The 26686-nt window shown below is 47.2% G+C and overlaps 1 long non-coding RNA gene across 3 annotated transcripts in view; it reads left to right on the top strand.

Moving 5' to 3' along the window:
• Positions 1-257: 257 nt before the first annotated feature.
• Positions 258-26686, top strand: part of LOC139268409 (uncharacterized) — an 83788-nt gene continuing 57359 nt past the window's right edge. For all 3 annotated transcript variants that reach the window (XR_011594025.1, XR_011594027.1, XR_011594026.1), the window contains exons 1-2: positions 258-408; positions 11932-11986. This is a non-coding gene — a long non-coding RNA (uncharacterized lncRNA). The remainder of the gene's footprint in view (positions 409-11931; positions 11987-26686) is intronic.

Raw genomic sequence — 26686 nt, forward strand, 5'->3', positions numbered from 1 at the left:
CCCCAGTCTCTCCCTCTCCCTCTCCCCCTACCTCCGATGTTTTCTCTCCACAGAAGGCCACAAAAATGTTCCAAACAATTCGAAAGCTCCAGCAGCAGTTCCATGTGGCTCGTGTTTGGACGCGGCTATTTGCTCGTAGTTTAGCCCCCACTTCCGATTTCTGGCTTCCTCGTACACCAGCACTGCGCATGCGTGACCGAATCGCGGTCCCATGCTCAAAAAGGGGGCGGGAGTCCACTGCGCGCATGCGCAGAAGGACACAGAAAAAACTAGTACAAATAGTCACGCTGGTTAAAACGACAGTCGGGTCTCAATGGTGTCATCGGGCCACAACATGCATATGTAAAGGAGGACCTTTGTGAGCAGGTTAAAATTGCAGATGTTGCGATCGTGGCAGCTTTCCGACAGGTAAGAGCCAGGGCGATTTTAACTGTCCGCCTGCCCGGTTTCTGGTGAGCCAGTCGGGTGAAAATTTGAATTGTTTCACTTATCCTCAAATACTCTGCTGCGGAAGTATTCAACATCATTAAGTTAGGGTTAAATAGCAAAATCTGAATTTTACGATGCAGTTTATTTCATGCAACATAAAACATCAACACATTTACAATTTTTATCAACCATTGAGGCATACCTCAAAAGTAATAACATCTACAGGGAAAGCAACTGTCAACAATTCAATTAATTTAGAAATGACTGAAAAATTCAGGAACATTAAAAGCAATTACTCCTTGTGTGAATGTACATCTCAGATTATGAAGCCGTTGGTGTGTACAACTCAGCATGTCGGTGCTGCTGGAGTGCTAGAGTGATCACCGACTGAAATCTCGGCTCTCCAAGCTCAGCAACAGCTGGTGTTCCACATCAGGGTGCATTCACGGGAAGAGCAGGACCGTGCACGTCACAAACTCAGGGAGTCTGGTGCAGTTGAGTTTGATTGCCAGCATAGTATCAGTGGGGAGAGTGAGGACTGGGTAGTGTGGGGCTGCTCACTCAGAACTTCACTCAGCACAGGACCAAACAAGCCCAGAGTCCCAATCACACCACAACAAACTATGAGCTAGCCCACAAGACACTGCCTTATCTTCCCCCCCCCCCAATGTGTGAAGTGTTTTCAGACAGAAGTTGTGCTTTATTTTATCTCTTCCAGAATTGACACCCATCATTCCAACTGAAAACATGCGACTGTTTGCAAACTCACCTGCAGAAGTGGTTGGGATTTTCAGGCAGGCATTGGCTCTCTGGCATCCCTGCTTACAAGGGTGGTTCGGAGGGGGGTATTTGCAGGTTGAGTGTTAGAGCAGAATGTAACCTCCAGGGACTAAATTCTTTTTCCACTTCTTATCAGCATCGGACAATTTTTTAAATTGTACCAATCGACCTCTCGTGGTGGCGTTGCACACACTGCAGTCAAGGCCAAGTGTGGCGTTAAAGTAAACACAGTTCAAAGGCTGGGGGGAGAATTTGACCAGGAGAGGGGGGGGGGATTTGACTGGGGGAGGGGGGGAATTGGACTGGGGGAGGAGGAGAGGGGGAAATTGGACTGGGGGAGGGGGAGGGGGAGAATTGGACCGGGGGAGGGGGAGAATTGGACCGGGGGAGGGGAGGGGGTAATTGGACCGAGGGGAGGGGCGAATTGGACAGGGGGAGGGGGAGAGGGGGAATTGGACCAGGGGGGAGGGGGAATTGGACCGGGGGGAGGAGGAATTGGACCGAGGGAGGAGGAGGGGAGAATTCGACCGGGGGAAGGGGAGGGGAGAATTGGACCGGGGAGGGGGAGAGGGGGAATTGGACCGGGGGAGGGGGAGAGGGGAATTGGAGCAGGGGAGGGGGAGGGGGAATTGGAGCGGGGGAGGGGGAGCGGGAATTGGAGCAGGGGAGGGGAGGGGGGAATTGGAGCAGGGGAGGGGGAGGGGGAATTGGAGCAGGGGAGGGGGAGAGGGGGAATTGGAGCAGGGGAGGGGGAGAGTGGGAATTGGACCAGGGGAGGGGGAGAGTGGGAATTGGACGAGGGGAGGGGGAGTGGGGGAATTGGACCAGGGGGAGGGGGGAATTGGACCAGGGAGAAGGGGGAATTGGAGCAGGGGAGGGGGGAAATGGAGCAGGGGAGGGGGAGGGGGAATTGGACCAGGGGAGGGGGAGGGGAGAATTGGACCAGGGGAGGGGGGAATTGGACCGGGGGAGGGGGGAATTGGACCAGGGGAGGGGGAGGGGGGGAATTGGACCAGGGGAGGGGGAGAGGGGGAATTGAACCAGGGGAGGGGGGAATTGGACCAGAGGTGGGGTAGGGGGGTATTGGACCGGGGGGGAGGGGGGAATTGGACCAGGGGAGGGGGAAGGGGAGAATTGGACCGGGGAGGGGGGAATTGGACCAGGGGGAGGGGGAGGGGGAGAATTGGACCATGGGAGGGGGAGGATGGGAATTGGACCAGGGGAGAGGGAGGGGGAGGGGAGAATTGGACCAGGGGGAGGGGGGGAATTGGACCAGGGGGAGGGGGAGGGCGAGGGAATTGGACCGGGGGAGGGGGGAGAATTGGACTATTACCACAGTGGTAAATCATGCACAGCTCCCTCATGGAATACTCTTATGTCCGCACTACCAATAACTGATATCAGTTCCTTGGTGTAGGTGCACAGCTTTGCCTGAATCTGGATCAGCTTGGGTCGCTGTGCTTCGTCGCTCCACAGCCTCTCGAATGTCTTCTGACTCATAACTGATTGACTCGCACCCATGTCTAGTTCCATGGCGACTGGAGTGCCGTTTTCAAATTTTAACATTATCGGAGGGCTTTTGGTGGTGAAGGTGTGTATCCCATATACTTCCTCTTCATCCTCAGGTTCAGTTGCCTCTCCTGCTCGTTCATCGTGATCCTCGCTGGATCAGTCGGCCTCTCCTGACTCTGCCACTTGGTGAGTCAGAGATCGTTTGCACATTCGCTGGAGGTGCGCCATTGTTCCACAGCCCTTGCACACATAGGGCTTGAATCAACATTGATGAGCTCCATGGCTGCCCCCGCAGCGCCAACATGGTGCTAATGGATACGCATTCACACCCCATGGCGGACTCTGAGTTACTCTAGGCCTAGGTCTGGCCTTTGCAGTCATGTGGGCCCTGCCCTGTACAGATCTGCCTGCTGAAAATATTATTTTATGCACAGTACTTGCCGGTGAGCTTCGATCCTGTGAAGATATCTGTTTCGTGTTATCGCTCGTGGGTATGAAGGCTTGGACTATCGTGATGGCCTTGCTCAGATCTAGGGATTCGGCAGACAGCAGTTTGTGAAGAATGACCTCGTGGCCAATTCCAAGCAAGAAAAAGTCCCGTAACATTTCCCCCAAAGATCCGGCAAATTCGCACTGCCCCGCAAGGTGTCTTAGGTCAGTGACAAAACTCGCCACGTTCTGGCCCTCGGAGTGACGGTGCGTGTAAAAGCGGTACCCGGCCATCAGGATGTTCTCCTTTGGCTTCTGGTGTTCCTTAGCCAGCATGCACAGTTCTGCATAAGATTTGGCTGTTGGTTTGTGGCTTGGCTGGTGGTGTTCGGCAGAGAGAGAGGACGAGGTTGGGCCATCTTTGGCTGCAGTCTAGTGGTTTGTACCGAGGGTAGGTTGAAGTAGCGACGTCGCTTGCCGTGCTGTGGGCTGGCTTTGCGTCCGTTTGGTTCTGTTGGCGGTTTGCCCAAGAGCCTCTGCGGTGCCGTGTGTTGCGCTGGACCTCGGTGTCCTGCCACACGTGGCCCGCTTAGCTCTAGCACACTTGCCGCGGTGCCAGCAAATTTTTTAGGAGGCCATGTACCGATGACCCACATACGGTGAGGAGAATCGCCCTGCGCTTGATCGCTGTTTCAGCCGTGTCCAATTTGTTGGCCACAAAGTACTGGTCGAGGCGCTCAACGAAGGCTTCCCACTCATCACCCTCAACAAATCTCTCAAGAATACCAACGGCAGCCATTATCGTGTGAAAGTTCGTGATCCGTTACTCGTCGCCAATTTGGTATGTTCAGAATAAATCCACAAGACTGTATTGTAAGCTCAAACTGTTGTTACCTTGGTCTCTTTATTCAGACTCTAGAGTGAGGAAGCAGCATGGTAAATCACCTTTTATACTTGCTTGCCCCAGAGTGCACAGGTGACCCTTAGGTCTCCCACAGGTGTGCCCCCTAGTGGCAAGTCTCACATTTTGGTAAGGTTTACATACATACAAAACAGTCCCCAATTTCAAACAGTGAAGAGATTCCAATATTTCAAGTTTAAAGAGGCCCCCATTTAAAAACAAAATAGACCCTTCCCTGTACTGGCAACATTGCTGCAGATCTGAATCGATCCCGATTTCTCCAGGTAAGATGGTACCTGTATTAGCAAAACATTGAAGACCACTATCACAGAGCCACCTACAGATGTGACAAGAACTGCAGATAAACATGGACACTATTACAATGGGATTTTGCAAGGGTGCCAGGTGGACAGGAGTTTTCATTACATTTCCACAAGATGATTACAAATGAGCAACTCATCTTAATTCATCCATCCAAAGGGCACCTAGGCTGGTTGGGCCGAATGGCCTGCTTGTGTGTTGTAACGTCTATGTGCTTATTTAAAGGCTATGGGCAGACTTTGCAGCAGGAAGCCACTAGCTAATGATCCTGAGCGAGAATACCAGTTGATTATTACCCAGACGCCATCAACCATGGCCCTAATCTTACAGCCTTCTGACTGCACTTTAGACAAGTTCATCTCACTCTCCCATGCTCTACCCTTTTTTTTGGAAGTAGTTTTCTTTAGAACTTTGCCAGTTTAGACCAGACATAAAGCTACCTATAACTAGCAACCAATTTGTAAAACACAGCCAGTCTTCTGAGATATGTACAAGTATAGGAATCCATGACATGTGACCATGTCATTAGTTACATCTATCATCACAATTTTAAAAACACATATATAAAAGTACTGAAGGAGCCATTGTCCCTGCATTATCTCTTCATCTTGAGCTACCTACTTTAATACTACAACACTACTACCCTTTCCTTTTTATATTGATTTTTTAAATACAATAGCTTTTTAAATTATATTATACTTTCTGCCTCAAGAGTCACTTGTGACAGAGAGCTTCATGTTTTTAATCATCATTTTTGTGAAAAACAATCTTCTAGTTTCACCCTAACCCTCAATTACTGACAGTGCTCATTTTGTGAATCCATGGGGGGGATTTTAACCTTAGAAAATGGGTGGGTTGGGTTGTGTGGGGAGTTTAAGGCTTAGAAATTCATGGACTTATTGCTCTCCGTTGAGGCCCGTTTCTTGAAAATAAAGGACGCATTTATTTGTACTGCCAAAATGGCCCAAGCTGCCATTGTTTCTGATTGGTCCCCTTGGAGGATAAGCCACACCCTGAAGTTTCACTGGAATGTGTAATTGGAACCGCCCATCCCAAGGTCTCACTGACTTTGCAAATTGTAACTCGATCCACTTTGACTGCCTGAAGCGACAGAGGACAGAGCTCCCCAGAAGGCAGCAAGGGCCAGCCATAGTGCCTTACCCCAGTCCAAGTGCATCCTCCCCCACCATCATAGATGGGACATTGTGTACGGATTGTTAACAGGTTTATTAGGTATGAAGTGAATAATGACAGTGTCATGACTTCTGGATATCACCAACTCCAACGATGTCCCTTGTAGGGGGTTAGAAGAACGTGATCCGTCTTCCATGAGTTCCCTCTCTCCTCTCCAATTTTCCCCACCCATGTCTCTCTCTCCGCCTGCCCCCAGATTCTCTCTCTCTCTCTCCCAGCTTCTCTCTCTCCCCATGAGGCCCTCTCCCCCAGCCTCTCTTTCTCCCCCCCCTCCCCCAAGCCTCTCTCTGTCCCCCTCAGCCTCTCTGACCCCTCAGCCTCTCTCTCTTCCCTTCAGGCTCTCTCTCTCCCCCTCAGGCTCTCTCTCTCCCCCTCAGCCTCTCTCTTCCCCTCAGCCTCTCTCTCTCCACTTCAGGCTCTCTCTCTCCTCCCAACCTCTCTGCAAGAATGGCCTGCACCATAACCTCCAACGGGGTGAGATGAAGCTAGGAATGGGAGATGTGCCTCGTGGTTTGTAGAGATTGTTGGTAGGTGAATGATGCAGGGGGCGTGGGGGAGGGATCATGCAATGAGCAGTGTGCGAGGCTAGTGGTGCAGTTGGTAGGAGATGGCTTTTGAAGATGCATTCACTGACCTTGACCAGTGGTCTGTGGTCATGAAGCTTCTTTGGGCACTGAAGCCAGGTCGTGGGGAAGACACTGTTGGCAGTGACAGCCTCAGTGATGTGGTCCCACATCCTTCTTTCTGGGGGCACTTTCAACCCCTGTGGGATCTCTCTTACAGTGTTGACCGCTTGCACAATGCGGGAGTGCTGCATGCAAGACTCTGGGTGCCCCTTCCCTAGTTTGCTGAGCCACTTGTGTTAGTGCTGAAGTACTTTTACAATGTTTTTAGGTGTGGAAGGCAATTCAGATTTAAGAGCTGAAGATTTCCATTTGGGAATTCTTTTTAATGTTTTTTTCTTCAGAAGGCAGTTGAGCTCTAAGGGTTAAAAGCTGCCTATTTTTAAATGATTATTATTATAGTAGACAGTTCCCCTTGTCCTTTTCCATAACTACCTCAAATCAAATTGAATTATGGTCACTAGCTCTCCCACTGATACCCCTTCCACCTGCCCAGCTTCATGCCCAAGCTTACACTTACCTCCTGAATCCGCGTCCCTGCCTCGCCCAACACCCACAATCGGAGACTCCCCTATGAGGCCCCTTATCGCCCCCCCCCCCCAAGGCCTCTCCTCCCCCCATCCTCCTCCGGCCACCAATTTGCTCCTCCAGCCCCCAATGAATGCCGATCAACCCTTTGCTCCGCCGATAAACACCACCACCACCCCCCGTCCCCCACCCATTCCTCCGGCCTTCTCGTACTCCTCCGGCCACCGAACCTTATCCGTTTCCCTCCCTCGTGCTGGTCCAGGCCCCCAATCTTCACATGACCCCTGACCCCCCCATGCGGCCTCTCCCTCTCTCCTCTCTGCAGCCAAGTGGCGCAGGCCTACCCGTTGGGAGCCAGCCAGCCTCTCCTGCTGACTGGCTGTGGATGGGAAACAGAGGTTTCCCATGCAAATCAGGCCCTGCCGTTAAATTCAGGAGGACTTGCTGGAAACCCATTTTCTTTAACGCTTCCTCCCGATTAAAATTCAGCCCATTTATGTCTGGAATTTTGGGCTGACTGTTAAAGGAGCAGAGTTGCAGAGATATGCTTAATTCCCAAGTTTGTCCAGTAAGTGGTTACCTGAGCCTGTGAAATATTCCATGGACACAGGACATTCCTGCTTTGAGTTATGCAGTGTTTCGTTTGGAGTGTTTGGCCCAGAAATTCGTCTCGGGCAGTGGCACAGAATGGGCGGTATCTGATCGGCCCCTCGTTATATGCAGTGCCTGATATTCAGTTTTATTGATTGCAGTGGAACTGAATGTCAGGCATTGCGTTTAACGGACGGCCTGACAGGCCTGTGAGTGTTGACTTTTCCCTTTGGTCTCCTTCTGCCCTGCAGAAGCTGTTAGTGTGAGTTCCGATTGGCCAGCCTGCTAACCTCTCTTGTATTCGACAATCTAACTTTTATAGGTGAAAAACATTTTATCCTCCAGTTGGTTTTTTAAATAGCTGTTACAGCTGTTCCATGATCAACCAATTAAGGGTTTCCACTAAAGCTTACTTATTCCAGGTACAGGCTTACATGTTTTTTATACCACCCTTTAAAAATCCACAGGAGTTGAATTTTTCCAAGCAGTTTATACATTTGAAGCTATTTATCATTAGAGGCGACAGGAATGGAGAGGCCTCAGGGCAATGCTAAACCAACAACAGCAGCAGCCAGAACTGCAAACCCACCTGGGGAGCAATTGGAGAAAAATATATTTTATAATCATGTGCCTAAGAAGAGGAGAAGAATCAACAATTGATTAATGCACTTGCATCTTAAACAAACACAGCAAATTCACTGTTGGAGGTAGATCAAGAAATGAGTATTTGATGTAAATAACCGAGAAAGTGAAAAGAAATATTATTTGATATTAAGCAAGTTTTGGCACGTGGTGGGTAAATAGGTTTATATTTTTCAAGCCTGTATCTGTCAGTATGTATGAGGTGGTCAATATTTTCAAATGCATCAATCATGTGCTTTCTGCTTCAGCAATGGATAAACTGCAGTTATGTGCCAGCAAGCAGGATTGATACCTACGAAATCTATAAAATATGCAGGAAATATTGGTCTGGGCTTTCTGGCCTCATCTTGCCATATTTCCAGCATTTGTCCTGATTGAATGTGATCTGTAAGAACCCTGGGTACCAATGTTCTAAGGTTGGTGGAGGTGCACTCAGAGCTTCTTTAGAAGGGAGGCCTGTGCAAGAGCATGAAGGTTCACATTAGTAGGAGTAAACATTGTCAAATAAGCCACCTCTTGCTCTGACTGTGGAAGGCTCTTTGCTCCCAATCTAGTGTGACTCCCTGGTGGTGGCTGGCGAAAGTACCCTGGGCTGGAGATACTTCTAGGTTCAGGGGGAATCTGCAGAGGCAGAACTTTGCCTTTCCCCAGGAAGGGCCCCCAATTAGAAAACCGAGGCCACTGACTCCAAATTACTGATAGATAGTCAGAGAGCATCAGGCACATCTTTTCTTTCTTTTTCTAAGATGTGCATACAGGAAAAGTGGATTGGGATCTGCCATTCATGCCTATGGTTTATACAATATCTGAATGACTTCCGCTTTGGACCGTCTCACATATCCAGACCAAATTACATTAATCTTTATGCAAGTTAACCCTATCAGAGCTGGAATACAATACAATAATATGAAGTGCAATTAACTCCTACTTGTCAGAGTCAGCACAGATGAAGTCAGACATGGGGTCACATTAACTAACATTATACAACAATATCTGTGCTAACACAACTCATTTTTACAAGGTTAAGCATTGAGGAGTATGATAAGTACTTGGTTAGCTATTAATTTATGGAGTCTCGATTATTATTGGTACAACCATAATTTTAAGTGCATTCGATGCTTTTGCATTTCTTAACAACAATGTAATGCTCAATAAGACCATTACATCTTTGTTTTTACACTGTTAGTCCCAGTTAACCAACCCAGATGGTCAATTCTGTCATAGGAATCCTTTGCAAGATATCCTTCAAATGAACAGGCATGTACCATAGAAACATAGAAACATAGAAAGTAGATGCAGGAGTAGGCCATTTGGTCCTTCGAGCCTGCACCATCATTCAAAATGATCATGGCTGATCATGCAACTTCAGTACCCCATTCCTGCTTTCTCTCCATACCCCTTGACCCCTTTAGCCATAAGGGCCACATCTAACTCCCCCTTGAATATATCTAACGAACTGGCCTCAACAACTTTCTGTGGTAGAGAATTCCACAGGTTCACAATTCTCTGAGTGAAGAAGTTTCTCCTCATCTCGGTCCTAAATGGCTTACCCCTTATCCTTAGATTGTGACCCCTGGTTCTGGACTTCCCCAACATCGGGAGCATTCTTCCTGCATCTAGCCTGTCCAATCCCATCAGAATTTTATATGTTTCTATGAGATCCCTTCTCATTCTTCTAAATTCCAGTGAATATAAACCTAGTCGATCCAGTCTTTCTTCATTTGTCAGTCCTGCCATCCCGGGAATCAGTCTGGTGAACCTTCGCTGCACTCCCTCAAGAATGTCCTTCCTCAGATTAGGAGACCAAAACTGTACACAATACTCAAGGTGTGGTCTCACCAAGGCCCTGTAAGACTTCCCTGCTCCTATACTCAAATCCCCTCGCTATGAAGGCCAGCATGCCATTTGCTTTCTTTACTGCCTGCTGTACCTGCATGCCTACCTTCAATGACTGATGTACAATGACACCCAGGTCTCCTTTCACCTCCCCTTTTACTAATCTGTCACTATTCAGATAATAATCTGCCTTCCTGTTTTTGCCACCAAAGTGGATAACCTCACATTTATCCACATTATACTGCATCTGCCATGCCCATTCACCTAACCTGTCCAAGTCCCCCTGCAGCCTTCTAGCATCCTCCTCGCAGCTCGCATTGCCACCCAGCTTAGTGTCATCTGCAAACTTGGAGATATTACATTCAATTCCTTCGTCTAAATCATTAATGTATATTGTAAATAGCTGGGGTCCCAGCACTGAACCCTGCGGCACCCCACTAGTCACTGCTTGCCATTCTGAAAAGGACCCGTTTATTCCCACTCTTTGCTTCCTGTCTGCCAATCAGTTCTCTATCCATGTCAATACATTACCTCCAATCCCATGTGCCTTAATTTTGCACACTCATCTCTTGTGTGGGACCTTGTCAAAAGCCTTTTGAAATTCCAAATACACCATTGGTTCTCCCTTATCCACCAGACACTATAATTGACACAATGCAGTTTAGCAAGATTAAATATGCAGTTTATTTTTAATATATCACTGTCGAGTTTACAGCCTGTAGTCATTCTTTTGGAACACAAAGATAACACAAAAGAACCTCTTTTAGTAAATTAGCTGCTGTGGTGTTGGGTAATTCTGTCTTCCTCCAGGATGCACAGCTTCTCTGGGAGATACCTGTTGCATGAAACAGGTCATTGTCATCTCTCTTTGCCAGTCTTCTTGTAGCTTAACTACCCCTGAAAGTCTGCATTGTATCTCCGTGGGTTCAGAAATGTAATAATAATAATAACTTTTATTTATATAGCGCCTTTAACGTAGTGAAATGTCCCAAGGTGCATCACAACAGTGTTACAAAACAAAACAGATAAATTTGACACCAAGCCACAAAAGAAGAAATTAAGAAATTTAAGATGTTAACTAGCAGCTGTGATAAACTTTACAAGTTGCTACTTCTGTTTGATTTAACACTTAACGAAGTTCTGAAACCTCCAGTTGTAGTTCTCTGCTTTTTGAAGAAATGCTTTAAAATTCTTATAAATTCTTTCAATCTTCTGTCCTTTCTAGAAATCTACTTGAAACCTGCTAATTTAGTGGCAGATAAACTAAGACCATTACATCTTTGTTTTTACACAGTCAGTCCTAGTTAACCAACCAGATAGTCAATTCTGTCCTATGAATCCTTTGCAAGATATCCTTCAACTGAACCGGCATGTACCAGACATTATAATTGACACGTTAATTAGTTTGATGAAGACCAGCACCCTAATTAAGTATTACACTCCTTTTCTTTTTGCTGGTCTGTAGGTTATGACCAGGACAGCAGAGCCCTGATATCAATTCTTCCTTGCTTATTATTGTAATGTATTTGCTTCATGAGTTCTTTGCTTAATAATTCATAGCAATATATTGCTAATAAGAACTAGTTGGTTTATTAACAAAAGTTTAACAATTACATTACACATTACCAGTTCATCCACTAGGCTCACAACTGCATACCGCATCATGGATGACCTAAACCCAACTTACCGGGGTTTTGTTGAGTCTTATGACTGGCTAAGCCACTCAGACTGCAACAGCTCTACAAACCTGTGAGCATACTCACAGGGGCATACATTATAATTATCTTATTTAAACGGACTTCAACCCAATAGATATTGGGCCCAACTGGGAATCCCTGGTAAAGCTAGGACACAGAAATCCTTTGACTGAGTTTCAGCTTTGTAAAACTCCAGGATTAACTATTTGCTTTACAGAATGCCTATAGGGTGGATTAGAATGAGCGTGTTTCCAACAGACCAAAGCAGAACCACTGAAAACATCAGAAATTGTTCTCTGGATTGCAAACTACATATGAGTAACACTATGGGTGATACACTAGTTAGTGCATAGAAATAACAAGATACCACCCTGGAATGAGTTCAGGACAATAAGCAAATCTTGGGTTCAGATAATGGTCATTAACTTCTTCAATTTCATTCTTGCAGTCCATTATGTGCTCTGAATCCCTCGATAAAGTTACTGCTCTGTGGTTGTTCCCGGGTATGTATTATTCTCTCACACTATATTTTGTTTTAAAATGTTTGTGCCTATTCACTAACTCACAGAGGACAACATGTTCCTGTGCAAACAAACATTAGTTTAAAACCAAACAAAATAAGCATTTAAAACAGGTAAATATTCTGTAAGGAAAAAATAAGTTCTGCCATTTAATGCAAATCAGAGTCTGAAGAATTATTTGAAGACACAACAGCAAATATTTAATATTGAAAAATAAATGCTCATACTGACTTCTGAATGGAGTTGGAATTCCTTCTACATAATGCCCACAGAACATTCATATTATGATTCCTGAGAAAAATAACTAAAAGGAAATATTTAATTGGGTTCATGAACTGAACCTCTGCAATTTTTGAATGGAATAAAAAATAATGACTCTAATTATATGGCATTGCTTTAATTTGCATGCTTGCAATGATATGACTGGGAGGTGTAGAAGTATTTATTTGCACAGGAGCTGCCCAGTTTCAATTGTACTTCACTATTGTCTGGGAATTTCTGAAGTAATTTAAGCAGCACACCTGAACATTGAATCTTGCAATGCTTTTAATAAAGTATCCTCAACTTATTATTAACACCACTCACTCAGTAACTATCACAGTCACCATCAGCTGAACCATTGCAGAATAAGAGTTATGTCCAGAGTCCTTGCAGCACACCTGTTTGAGGATTTATCAGACCCGGCAATAGATTCCTTTCGGTTTTCCCATTGAGCATGTTACCTACAGAAGAGGTTTTATCCCCACTTAGCTCCACTTTTCTGAAGCAGTTGACTGTTACTGAGGATTGATTTCAGGGATAGCCCTCAGGTCGAATACCTAAATGGTCATTCTTTACATATGACTCCATATATATTCGACTGAGTAAGGCATCACTACAAAGCCCAATCCTCACCTCAACATCCACACACGCTCTCACACTCTAGCAAGGATTACGGACATGCAATCAGGAAGAGGAACCCGACATGATTCTTTCCCTCCCTGTCCCTTGGACACTGCGATCATCTGTGTTGAGATAAGCTAACTCAGCCAGATGATCAATTTTGGCATCTTCGCGGTCTCAATGTAGGTTCACCCAGCAGTGAATTTACCCCCTGAGCCATTAGCTTCCTGCCAATAATATTAGCTGGCAAGTTTTTCAGTACTCTGCTTATGCACAGGCAGTGTAATGCAAGCTAGATATTCTACAGTATTGTCCAGCAAATGTGCTTTTTTAACGCTATCCTGGTCTCCTATGGTTCCCAATTGGTTCTATTGCTGTTATTTGGGAGATGCATTCAAACTGTGCCACAAGATTAAACGCTGCAATAAAGACTACGGGCCCAAATTTCCCCAATAGTTGCCCCGTAGCTTTTGGAGTAAGTAGCTTTTTTTGGAGTAACTTAAAAATCGCATATTTCCCCATTTAATTTGCTCCAATATAAGTCAGTTAGTTATGTTTTTTTCTAGTTTAGTTTGTTCTCTCCAAAAGGGGGTGTGACAAACCACTTACACCTCTTCTGGCCAAAGAAGCAAATTTGGCCAGCTGAAAGTTACTCCAAACTAACCAGTGTATGTGGCCACTTTTGTAGGCACAGAAAAACCTTACCTACATTTTAAAAATCAGCGCAGGTAGCCAGAGATAGTTGGGGGAGGGGGGAGGGAGTTAGAGGATTCTAAAGCACTAAAGACCTACACAACATCAGCACAACATTACAACATCTTCAGCATAACAGCTGCACAACATTATCCAAAATAAATGAAAGATAAATCAGCTACTGAAAATAGAGCAGTCCTACCTTACCGACTCAGAATGCACTAGCTAGCGCTCCCGCCAGGGCTAGGGGCGGCAGGCACGCATGACTGTAGGGGTGAGGGATTTTCACTTTTTACAGTTGCGTGGTCCTGATTGAGTATGATTCAGTTTTGATGCAAAATATCTTTTATTAGATATTTTACAGTGCACTTAACGACAACAACGACAACAACAACAGCAACAACAGCAAAGAAAGACTGCACCCATCCCTCACCCACATCTCGGGGAAAGTGCACTTCCTCATAGGGTCGGTGATGGTGGTGGGGGGGGAGTTGGGGGTCCGGCTTGTGTCTGACTGGTGGCTGGTGCGTGGATTGAAGTGGGAGTGGCATTTGAGTATCCGGCCTTTGTGCCCTTATTGCAGAAGCCAGCTCCTTCATGGCATCTGTCATCGTCTGCACACCCTCTGAAATGCTCACCCTCGCTTCCCGTCTTAGTGCAGAGATTTCACCCGACAGTGTCGCGGCCTCATCACACACCCCACTGACGCCACCACGAGTGATCTTGTGAGGGTATTGGTCTCCTCACCCAATGAAACAACCTGATTAACCTCTGCTGAGGGTTGCATCTCAGGAGAGACTGGTCAGCTTCTCTTTTCCATCACCGTGGGTCTGCCTAGTGGCACCCCTCCAGTGCGAGGCACAGACTGGGACGGTGGGAGACTAGGTGTCCCAAGATGCATTTCCCGATCGCCACTGGGACCTGCGACCTCGGAAGGTGTAAACCCATGGAATGTTGCCGAGGAGCTCATGGAGGGTTCTGGCAGTGTGATGCCCTGTGCTATGTCCTGATCCATATCGAGGTCAGCATTCTCCCGTGAACACATTTCCATGGACCCCTCCTCCCCCCACCCACCTTGGTCTGGAGTGCACTCATCTGGATCCTCTGGTGGATCTTCAGGATCTTGAGGAGTGTCTTCTTCTTCTGCAAAATACAACAGAACAGTCAAATGGTTAGCAGCACAGGAGGGGGCAGGATGGGTGGCATGAGTAGTCTGACGTGTAGCAAGCCACTCAGCAGGTTGATATGAAGGGCGACTATGCATTTTAAGGACTCGCCCTCACCCTCGCTTGTGGGTCCAGCTTGTGCAGAGCTGATTCTTTTTCTGCTGGTGCGACTCAGCAAAGCAGCAAACCTCTGTTTAAGGGGTGACAGTTGGTACAGATTTGGTGGACCTCCTGTTCTAGTTCTCTCCATTTTGTTGTGGGCCAATTTCTTCTGCAAAGATGAAAATATTAATTTTCAGACATGGTGCACTTCTGATGGGTGGGACACATACAGATGGTCACATTTTCCATTGCAATTCAGGTTAAAGATGAAGATATTACTTAGACTCACTACTTGACCAATGTCCTGCCATTTCTTCCTGCGCTGGCTTCCAGATCTTGCAGTATTGACCCCAGCGGAGTATTCTTCGGCAACGATGTTCCATCTTTTTCTTATTTCCTTGGGTAAAACTTTTGACGGACCACTCTTGCTGATATCCAGTTCCAGCCATTTCTCCTCAATTACAGTCACTAATTTCTCCACTTCCTTATGGAGGAAATTCTTTGGTTCGTCTTGCACGCTCTTGGGCCATTCGTGTATTGGACTCACATTCAGGTAATGTTCAAAAATCACACCTTTTTTCCACCTATCCAGCACTCCTTTCAACTCCCTCAGCCACACAAAAATCAATATTTAAACCTTACCTTTATATATGGTCCAGTACCAATAGCCCCAAGTTTCGACATGATTTGCTCCTGATTTTTAGGAGCAACTGGTGTAGAACGGAGTATCTTAGAAATCAGAAGTCGGGGGGAGGGGGGAGGGAGGGAGAGGGAGGTCAGGTCGGGTCCAGTCGGGGGGGGGGCGGCGAAGCGGGAGTCGGGTCCGGTCCGGAGGCGGGAGGCGGAAGGCGGGGGGGGGGGGGAGCGGGAGTCGGGTCGGTGTCGGTGTCGGGGTCGGGTCCGGGAAGCGGGAGTCGAGTCGGGTCGGGAGGAAGCAGGAGCTTGCCGTGGGAGGAGCCTTATTCACGCAGCCCCAGTGAGGCCATTGGGCCAGGGCTAGGGGCTGCGTGCTTCGGCCCCTCCCACATAGTTTTGGACGCCTGGAGCTACTGCACATGCGCGCCCACTGTAGCGTGCATGTGCAGAGGTCCCGGCACTGTTTTCAGCGCAGGGACCTGACTCCGCCCCCTACAGCTCCTGCTGCGCTGCGCCGAGGGCCAGAGGGCCAGAGGGCCAGCAGGGAGCTGGAGAATCTGGACATTTTTTTTAGGTGCACTTTGTGGCGCAAAAAACGGGCATCCAGGTCGGGACTGCACCGTTCTAGGCGCGGCTCGAAACTTGGGCCCAATGATTCTGAGGAAGCTCTTCCTTTAATTGGCCGATTGCCAAGCTTCCTATTGCACTGCGCATATGCGCAAGCTGGACCATCCATTGCGCATGCGTGCATGCTCAAACGGTCATGCGTCCCCCTGCCGGCACTGTACAAAACGCTGTGCCCAAGCCCCGCCCCCCTGCTGGCCGCGCTGAGCAAGCATGGCTGAAGCTCCGCCCACCCGCAGGCTCTGCAGCGCCACGTTGATGGATCCGGACGACAAGGGAGTGGCCAAATTGAGAGGTAAATTTTTGCCGCTTTTTTTCCCCCAAAAAGTCAGCGCACCACATCTAACTACGCCGCTCCAAGCGTCTGGGGAAATTTGGGGCCTACGATTGGATTCTGGCAATATAGAATCATAGAAGGAAGCCAATCAGCCTATCGAGCCCATTCCAGCTCTCTGCAAGAGCATTTCAGCTAGTCCCATGCCCCTGCTCTTTCCCCATAGACCTACAATTTTTTTTCCTTCAGATGTTTATCCAATTCCATTCTGAAAGACATGATTGAATCTGCCTCCACCATCCTTTCAGACAGTGCATTCTAAATCCTAATGACTGGCTGCATAAAAAAAGTTTTCCTCATGTCGTCTTCACCTTAAATCTCTGTCCTCTGGTTCTCAACCATTCCACCAATGGGAACAGTTTCTCTCTTTCAACTCTGTCTAGACCGCTCATGAATTTGAACACGTCTATCAAATCTCCTCTCAACCTTCTCTGCTCTAAGGAGAACAACTCCAGCTTCTCCAGTCTATCCAGATAACAGAAGTACCTCATCCCTGGAAGCATTCTTGTAAATCTTTTCTGCACCCTCTCTAAGTCCTTCACATATTTCCTAAAGTGCAGTGCCCAGAATTGGACACAATACTTTAGTTGAGGCCAAACCAGTGTTTTATAAAGGTTCATCATAATTTCCTTGCTTTTGTACTCTAAGCCCTTACTTATGAAGCCCAGGATCCTGTATGCTTTTTTTTAAACCACTTTCTCAATCTGTCCTGCCACCATCAATGTTTTGTGCAGATATATCCCCAGGTCTCTTTGTTTGTGCACCCCCCTTTAGAATTGTACCATTTAGTTCATATTGCCTCTCCTCGTTTTTCCTTCCAAAATGTATCACTTCTTACTTTTCTATGTTAAATTTCATCTGTCACATGTCTGCCCATTGCACCAGCCTTTCTATGTCCTTTTGAAGTCTATCACTATCCTTCTCACTCTTCACTATACTTCCAAGTTTTGTGCCATCTGCAGATTTTGAAATTGCCCTGTACACTCAAGTTCAAGTCATTACTATATATCAAGAAAAGCAGTGGTCCTAGTACTGACTCCTGGGGAACACATCTGTGTACCTCCCTCCAGTCCAAAAAACAACCGCTTACCACTACTCTCTGTTTCCTGTCCAATTTCGTATCCATGCTGCCACTGTCCCTTTTATTCTATGGGTTTCAACTTTGCTGGCAAGCCTATGTGGCACCTTATCAAATGCCTTTTGGAAGTCCATGTACACCACATCAACTGCATTACCCTCAGCAACCCTCTGTTACCTCATCAAAAAACTCAATTAAGTTAGTTAAACATGATTTGCCTTTCACAAATCCGTGCTGGCTTTCCTCAATTAATCCATATTTGTCCAAGTGGCTGTTAATTTTGTCCGGATTATCATTTCTAAATGCTTTCCTACCTAGGTTAAACTGTAGTTGTTGGGTTTACCCTTACACTCTTTTTTGAACAAGGGTGTAACATTTGCAATTCTCCAGTCCTCTGGCACTACTCTCGTATCTAAGGAGGATTGGAAGATTATGGCCAGCACCTTTGCAATTTCCACCTTTACTTCCATCAGCATCCTAGGATACATCTCATCCGGTCCTGGTGATTTAGCTACTTTAACTACTGTCAGCCTTTCTAGCACTACCTCTTTATCAATTTTTATTCCATACAGTATCTCAACTACCTCCTCTTTCACTATGACTTTGGCAACATCTTCTTCCTTGGTAAAGACAGATGCAAAGTACTCATTTAGTACCTCAGCCAAATCCTCTGCCTGCATGTGTCGGTCTACATTTTGGTCCCTTATCAGCCCACCCCTCCTCTTTACTACCCGTTTATTATTTATATGCCTGGAGAAGACTTTTGGATTCCCTTTTATGTTTGCTGCCAATCTATTCGCATAACTTCTCCTTTCCCCTCTTATTTTATTTTTCACTTTGCCTCTGAACTTTCTATATTTAACCTGGTTCTCACTTGTATTCTCTGATAAGTCCTAACTATACAGTATAAATGCACACGAGACCCATGCTTGAGAGAAGGTCATTCTGTGACCAGTAACCTTTATTCGCTAGCACTCAAGTGATGAAGGTGGGTGGAGCTTCCCCTTTTATACCTGAAAGACCAGGTTAGGAGGGTTTCCCACAAGTTCACCACCTAGTGGTCAATGTTCTAACAGTGTACAACTAGTCAGTTTATACATGGGTTACAATGACAGTTAAATACATGACATCACCTCCCCCCCCAAAGTCTTATTGGGATAACAGATTGAGTCTCTCTGGTGGTTTACGCTCCCTTGTAGAGCGCCTGAGTTGGGGCTCCGGTTGTTGGGCGCTGGCCTGAGTGTCTACTGTTTGCGGTGCCTCAGGCCTGTCCAGACTGCCCACAGTGACTGGGCTCTCCTCCACTTGGTTCCGGTGTTCGGTCACCTGTGGTGGAGTGAACTCTACATAGTGTTCTTCCTCTGCTTCTTCTATGGGGTTGCTGAACCTCCTTTTTGTTTGATCCACGTGTTTGCGGCAGATTTGTCCATTGGTAAGTTTAACCACCAGAATCCTATTCCCCTCTTTGGCAATCACAGTGCCTGCGAGTCATTTGGGCCCTGCAGCTTAGTTGAAGACAAAGACAGGGTCATTGACATCGATACCTCGCGTCCTCGCATTCCTGTCATGGTAGTCACATTGTGACTGACGCCTGCTCTCGACAATTTCTTTCATGGTGGGGTGTATAAGGGATAACCTGGTTTTGAGCGTCCTTTTCATTAGCAGCTCTGCGGGTGGAACCCCTGTGAGCGAGTGTGGTCGGGATCTGTAGGCCAACAGGAGGCATGATAAGTGGCTTTGTAGGGAACCGCCTTGGATTCTGAGCATCCCCTGTTTGATTATCTGCACTGCTCGTTCCGCCTGGCCGTTTGAGGCCGGCTTGAACGATGCCGTTCTGACATAGTTATTCCATTGCCTGCCATGATGTCCTGGAATTCAGTGCTTGTGAAGCACAGGCCATTGTCACTGACCAAGACATCCGGTAGACCATGGGCGGCGAACATTGCCCGTAGACTTTCTACCGTGGCAGAGAATGTGCTTGAATTTAAAATGTCACACTCGATCCATTTGGAGTAGGCGTCTACTACAACCAAAAACATTTTTTCCATGAAAGGACCTGTGTAGTCCACATGGATGCATGACCATGGCTTGGCGGGCCAGGACCAGGGGCTAAGGGGGGCTTCCCTGGGTGCAATCCCAGCTAGGCACACGTGTTGCAACTGCGAACACAAAGTTCCAGGTCTGCATCTATCCCTGGCCACCGAACGTGTGACCTGGCAATTGCCTTCATCGTGACAATGCCCGGGTGCTCATTGTGGAGTTCTCTGATGAACACCTCTCTGCCCATCTGGGGCATGACTACACGGTTTCCCCACAGTAGGCAATCGGCCTGAATCGAGAGTTCATCCCTGCTCCTGTGAAATGGCTTAAATTCCTCAGGGCATGCCCTGTACGTAGCTGCCCAGTCCCCATTCAGGACACATTTGTTGACTTATGACAGTAGCGGGTCTCTATTTGTCCAGACTTTAATCTGACGGGCTGTCATGGGTGAGCCTTCGCTTTCAAAAGCTTCAACAGCCATGACCATCTCAGCAGCATACTCGGTAGCCCCCTCAGTGGTGACTTGTGGGAGCCTGCTGAGTGCATCGGTGCAGTTTTCGGTGCCTGGTCTGTGCCGAATTGTATAGTCATAGGTGGCTAACGTGAGTGCCCACCTCTGTATGCGGGCCGATGCGCTTGCATTTATGGCCTTGTTGTCGGCCAAAAGGTACGTTAGGTGTTTGTGATCTGTCTCCAGCTCGAATTTCCTGCCAAACAGGTACTGGTGCATTTTCTTTACTGCATATACACATGCGAGCGCCTCCTTTTCTACCATCCAGTAACCCCTTTCTGCCTGGGACAGACTTCCGGAGGCATAAGCGACCGGCTGTAACTAGCCCTTGGCATTAATATGCTGCAACACACACCTGACACCATAGGACGACGCATCGCACATTAAAACAAGTTTCTTACATGGGTCATATAGCGTTAAAAGATTGTTGGAGCATAACAAATTGCCTTTCCTGGCTGTCCCCCCAGATCCATTCGCGACCTTTGTGTAGGAGCACGTGTAGCGGCTCTAACAGCGTGCTCAATTTGGGAAGAAAGTTACCAAAATAGTTCAGGAGCCCCAGGAACGAATGCAGCTCCGTCGCATTATGGGATCTGGGTGCTCTCTGGATCGCTTCCATCTTGGACGCAGTAGGTCTGATCTCGTCTGCTGCTACCCTCCTCCCCAGGAATTCTACCTCTGGAGCTAGGAAGACACACTTCGCCTTTTTCAGTCGCAGCCCTACCCGGTCCAGTCTGCGTAGCACCTCCTCCAGGTTGTGGAGGTGTTCTTCAGTATTGCGACCCGTGATGAGGATGTCGTCCTGAAAAACCACCATCCCTGGAATCGACTTGAGGAGGCTTTCCATATTTCGTTGAAAGATTGCGGCGGCCGAACAAATCTCGAACGGGCATCTGTTGTACTCAAACAACCCCTTGTGTGTCATGATGGTGGTCAGCTTCTTCGACTCACTCGCCAGCTCCTGGGTCATGTAAGCTGAGGTCAGGTCCAATTTTGAAAAAAGTGTGCCACCGGATAGCGTCGCAAAGAGGTCCTCCGCTCTCGGTAGCGGGTACTGGTCTTGGAGTGACACCCGATTGATGGTGGCCTTGTAATCACCACATATCCTGACCGACCCATCCACCTTGAGCACCAGCACAATCGGGCTCGCCCAGTCACTGAATTCGACTGGCGAGATGATGCCTTCCCTCAGCAGGCGTTCCAATTCGCCTTCTATCTTTTCCCACATCACGTACGGCACCGCTCTGGCCTTGTGGTGTACTGGCCTGGCATCCGGGTTTATGTGAATCACTACCTTGGCCCCCATGAAAGTGCCAATACCAGGATGAAATAGTGAGTCAAATTTGTCCAGGATCTGTGAGCATGATACTCGATCCACAGAAGAAATTGCATTGACATCGCCCCATTTCCAGTTCATGACAGCAAGCCAACTCCTCCCCAGTAGTGCGGGACCGTCCCCCGGGACAATCCAAAGTGGCAACCTGTTTTCCGAATCTTTGTGGGTCACGACTACCGTGGCGCTGCCTAGCACCGGAATGATCTCCTTTGTGTATGTCCGTAGCTGTACATCAATCGGCGATAATTTTGGCCTCCTGGCCTTGGACGCCCACAACTTGTTGAACTGTTTGATACTCATCAGGAGCTGGCTGGCCCCCGTGTCTAGCACCATTGATGCTGGGATGCCATTGAGGAGCACTTTCATCATTATTGGTGACGTCCTGGTGTATGAACTGTATATGTGCTCCACATGAACTTGCTGAACTTCAGCTTCCAGCAATTTCCCCAGCGTTCATTTGGTCTCGTAGGGATTACATAGGGCGCATCCTCCTCATACATCAGCCTGGCTGCAGGCTTTCTGCACGTACGCGCCAAGTGATCGCTGACGTTGCAATTTCTGCAGGTATATTGCTGATACCTGCAAACTCTGGCTGGGTGTGCCTCCACATCTCCAACATGAGCCGTTGTTGGAAACAAAAAGGTCCATTACCAGTCAATCTCCCTAAATGTCTCTGTGACTGCCCTTAAGTGCACCATTAACAGGTGTTGATGGCCCCATTACTGGCCGCACTGTCCCTTGTGATGGCGTGAATCGCCGTTCAGCTAGCCATTGTCTCTGTTGAATTCCCCCATTGGGTTCGACGACATGTTGGGGCATGTCCGATTGCCCTTGTCTGCCTAGAGAACTGTGTGCCGCTTTAACAATGTTGACTACCTGGTCGTTTGCTGCATTTGAGCCCAGATTTTTGTCAAACATCATTCTGGTCTCTTCCTCCCCTGGGATAAATGTCTGGGCCATCAAAGCCACTGTTTCCAGGGTCAAGTCTTTGGTCTCAATCAGTTTCCTGAAAATCCCAGCGTGCCCGATGCCCTCAATAAAAAAAGTCTCTCAGCATCTCCGCTCTGCATGCATCTGGGAACTTACATAGGCTCGCCAGATGCCAGAGATCTGCCATGAAGACTGGAACGCTTTGCCCTTCTCACCGCCGGTGCGTATAAAACCGGTGTCTCGCCATGTGCATGCTGCTCGCCGGTTTAAGGTGTTCCCCGATTAACTTACTGAGCTCTTCAAACGTCTTGTCTGCCGGCTTCTCTGACACTAGAAGATCCTTCATCAGGGAGAACGTCCTGGATCCACAAACCGTCAGGAGATGAGCCCTGCGTTTGTCGGCCGACTCCTATCCCAACCATTCCTTAGTGATGAAACTTTGCTGTAGTCTCTCAATAAAATCATCTCAATCATCCCCAACATAGTACCTCTCGTCTGTGCTGTTAGTGGCCATGCTCGCGTGGTTTAAATCCCAGTTTCTCGTCGCCAATGATAAGTCCTTACTATACAGTATAAATGCACACGAGGCCCATGCTTGAGAGAAGGTCACGCTGTGACCAGTAACGTTTATTCGCTAGCACTCAAGTGATGAAGGTGGGTGGAGCTTCCTCTTTTATACCTGAAAGACCAGGTTAGGAGTGTCTCACAAGTTCACCACCTAGTGGTCAATGTTCTCACAGTGTACAACTAGTCAGTTTATACATGGGTTACAATGACAGTTAACTACATGACATTCTGTCATACGCCCCCTTTTTCTGTTCATCTTACTCTCTATCTCTTTTGTCATCCTTGGAGCTTTGACTTTGGTTGCCCTTCCTTTCCCCTTTGTGGGAATGTACCTCGATTGTACCCAATTCAGTTCAATTTTTAAAACAGATTTAATGTAAGTTTGTATCACTATGCATTTTAAAATATATTTTGTATGTATGTATTTAAGAAATGTAAATGCTGAGGTAATTAACATGTTTCCACATTTGGTACCCAGGATCAAGCACTCCCAGCGCAGATACATCTGCCAAACTCAGCTTGAGAAAACGACCCTATATATGATGCGACTGTAAATTTCTCCATTCCCTCCATCAGCCACCAATACCTCTGCTTCGCTATTTTCAGATATTTTGGAGTTGCTGCGGCATTAAAATGATTATTCTCCTTAAATTAATGACATCACAAAAACACTCCTGTTGTTACTGGTAAATGTGGAATCTGAGCCTTGCCAACTTGCTCAGTGCCATTTTTATAGAGTTACTTGGAACAGTTGCTGGAGAGCAAATGAGGCTTTAATTCTATCGGAAAAAAAATAAACACCAAAGGTTATACTTCATGACATTTAGGGCAGTACAAAGAAGCTGCTGGAACTAAATGTTGCAAAGTAGAGTGCTGGCAGACTATGAAAATATATATTGCACATTTCGCACTTAAAGCTCCACAGAAAGAAAGACTTATATAGCACCTTTCTTGACTGCCAAAAGTGCTTTACAGCCAATGAAGCACTTTTTGAAGTGTAGTTACTATTGTAACAGTGCCAATATTTGCAAATTAAACACAGCATGCTTGGAAAATTAGTTTAACAAATAATTAATAATTGTGTGCCTGATTTACTTCCCATTTTTTAAAAAAGTAGGGTTACTCCAGAGTTGTGCAGGTTTGGTGAAGACTTCAGTGACAGAAATAGCAGAGCTGGTTCAGTCTTTGGAGAATGCTGCACCTAAGTGAGCGATCAGTCATCTTGCCCAGGATTTGGGCTTTATAGCAGGCAGATAACTGCAGTTACCTCTTCAATGGTGCACAAGATCTTGTCATGATTTTTTTTCTTACCATAGTCCAAGTATAATTCATTTGTGCTGACTGGTATACTTGTCCAGTATGAATTATTATATGAGAGATTGACAGTATATCCATTTCATATATTTGAATTAACACCACGTTTAGAAGATAAAATTGTCTGGTGCATGTACACAATGAATAGTTACTATGATATTTTCCACTATAATAATGAATCTATGGCGTCTATCCTTTTAATTGCCCATTAACATCACACTTTTCCCCCAATTATAGTGTTGTTCTACCCGAGTTAGTAATCTGCTTTTGTTTCCATGCAATCTGATTAAATTGCACCCAAGTGGCGGACTGTCAAAAGCCATTGCATTAGCGAGGTATCAATGAAGCACTTTATTCCTGTAGTTCAATCAACATGCCTTTTCTTCTTGCACACGATGTGATATTTTCATCAGATTGTAAGTCTGTTTATTTTCATGATTTATCATGGAGTGATGCGCCATCTAGAGGTTTGTTTAACAAAGACCAATGGACTTAAAAAGTAGGTCAGCTATGTCTGGGAGATATTAAAAATATTTTTAAAAAGAGTGGCCTTTGCCAACTGGTTTCGGCTCCATAACTTTAAAGGAATTGTTCAGCAGTGTAGTGCTGGGAAAGGTCTTGCTAGTTTTGTGTGGGCGCTAAAGATGTATTATATTCTATATGTGACCTATAGTGTGACCGGTGTAAGACCTTACAAAGGCCTTTGACACTGTCAACCGCGAGGGTCTATGGAGCGTCCTCCTCCGTTTCGGATGCCCCCAAAAGTACATCATCCGCCTACTCCATGACGACATGCAGGCCGTGATCTTTACCAACGGATCCACCACAGACCCAATCCACGTCCGGACGGGGGGTCAAGCAAGGCTGCGTCATCGCCCCAACCCTCTTCAAAAGTCTTCCTCGCTGCCATGCTCCACCTCACAGTTGACAATCTCCCCGCTGGAGTGGAACGAAACTTCAGAACCAGTGGGAAGCTGTTCAACCTTCACCGTCTCCAGGCCAGATCCAATACCACTCCAACCTCTGTCGTCGAACTACAGTATGCGGGTGACGCCTGCGTCTGCACACATAAAGAGGCTGAACTCCAGGATATAGTCGATGTATTTACTGAGGCGTACGAAAGCATGAGCCTTAGCCTTACGCTAAACATCAGTAAGGCAAAGGTCCTCCACCAGCCTGTCCTCGTCCGACAGCTGCCCCCCAGACATCAAGATCCACGGCACGGCCCTGGACAACATGGACCACTTCCCTTATCTCAGGAGCCTCCTATCATCAAGAGCAGGCATTGACGATGAGATCCAATATCGCCTCCAGCGTGCCAGTGCAGCCTTCAGCTGCCTGAGGAAAATAGTATTTGAAGACCAGTCCTTAAAACTGTCACCAAGCTCATGGTCTACAGGGCCGTAGTAATACCCGCCCTCCTGTATGGCTCAGAGGCATGGACCATGTACAGTAGACACCTCAAGTCACTGGAGAAATACCACCAATGATGTCTCCACAAGATCCTACAACTCCCCTGTGAGGACAGAGGCACAAACATTAGTGTCTTCGTCCAGGCCAACATCCCCATCATTGAAGCACTGACCATACTTGATCAGCTCCGCTGGGCAGGCCACATAGTTTGCATGCCAGACACGAGACTCCCAAAGCAAGCGCTGTAATCGGAACTCGCCCACAATAAACGAGCCAAAGGTGGGCAACGGAAACGTTACAAGGACACCCTCAAAGCCTCCCTGATAAAATGCGACATCCCCACTGACACCTGGGAGTCCCTGGTCAAAGACCGCCCTATGTGGAGGAAGTGCATCCGGGAAGGTGCTGAGCTCCTCGAGTCTCGTCGAGGAGCATGCAGAAATCAAGCGCAGGCAGCGGAAGAAGCGTACGGCAAACCAGACTCCCCGCCCACCCTTTCCTTTAACCATTGTCTGTCCCACCTGTGACAGAGACTTTGGTTCTCGTATTGGACTGTACAGCCACCTAAGAACGCATGCTAAGAGTGGAAGCAAGTCTTCCTCGATTCTGAGGGACTGCCGATGATAATGATGACTAACATTGACACTGTCCAACTTTGCGGAGCCCGGCCTCACCCTTCCATCTCTGCCATTACAGGCAATGCACCCCCACCGACACCTGGGAATCCCTGGCCAAAGACCGCCCTAAGTGGAGGAAGAGCATCCGGGAGGGCTCTGAGCACCTCGAGTCTCATCGCCGAGAGCATGCAGAAAACAAGCGCAGACAGCGGAAGGAGCATGTGGCAAACCAGACTCCCCACCCACCCTTTCCTTCAACCACTGTCTGTCCCACCTGTGACAGAGACTGTAATTCCCGTATTGGACTGTACAGTTAGAGTGGAAGCAAGTCTTCATCGATTTTGAGGGATTGCCTATTGTGGTGTATGTAGGCACCTTTAGTAATGACTCCACGAGGCAGGATATGATACTTAAACTGTACAGACCTGTAGTCCTTTAT

Source organism: Pristiophorus japonicus, chromosome 1 (assembly GCF_044704955.1).
Source record: "Pristiophorus japonicus isolate sPriJap1 chromosome 1, sPriJap1.hap1, whole genome shotgun sequence".
Lineage (NCBI taxonomy): Eukaryota > Metazoa > Chordata > Chondrichthyes > Pristiophoridae > Pristiophorus > Pristiophorus japonicus.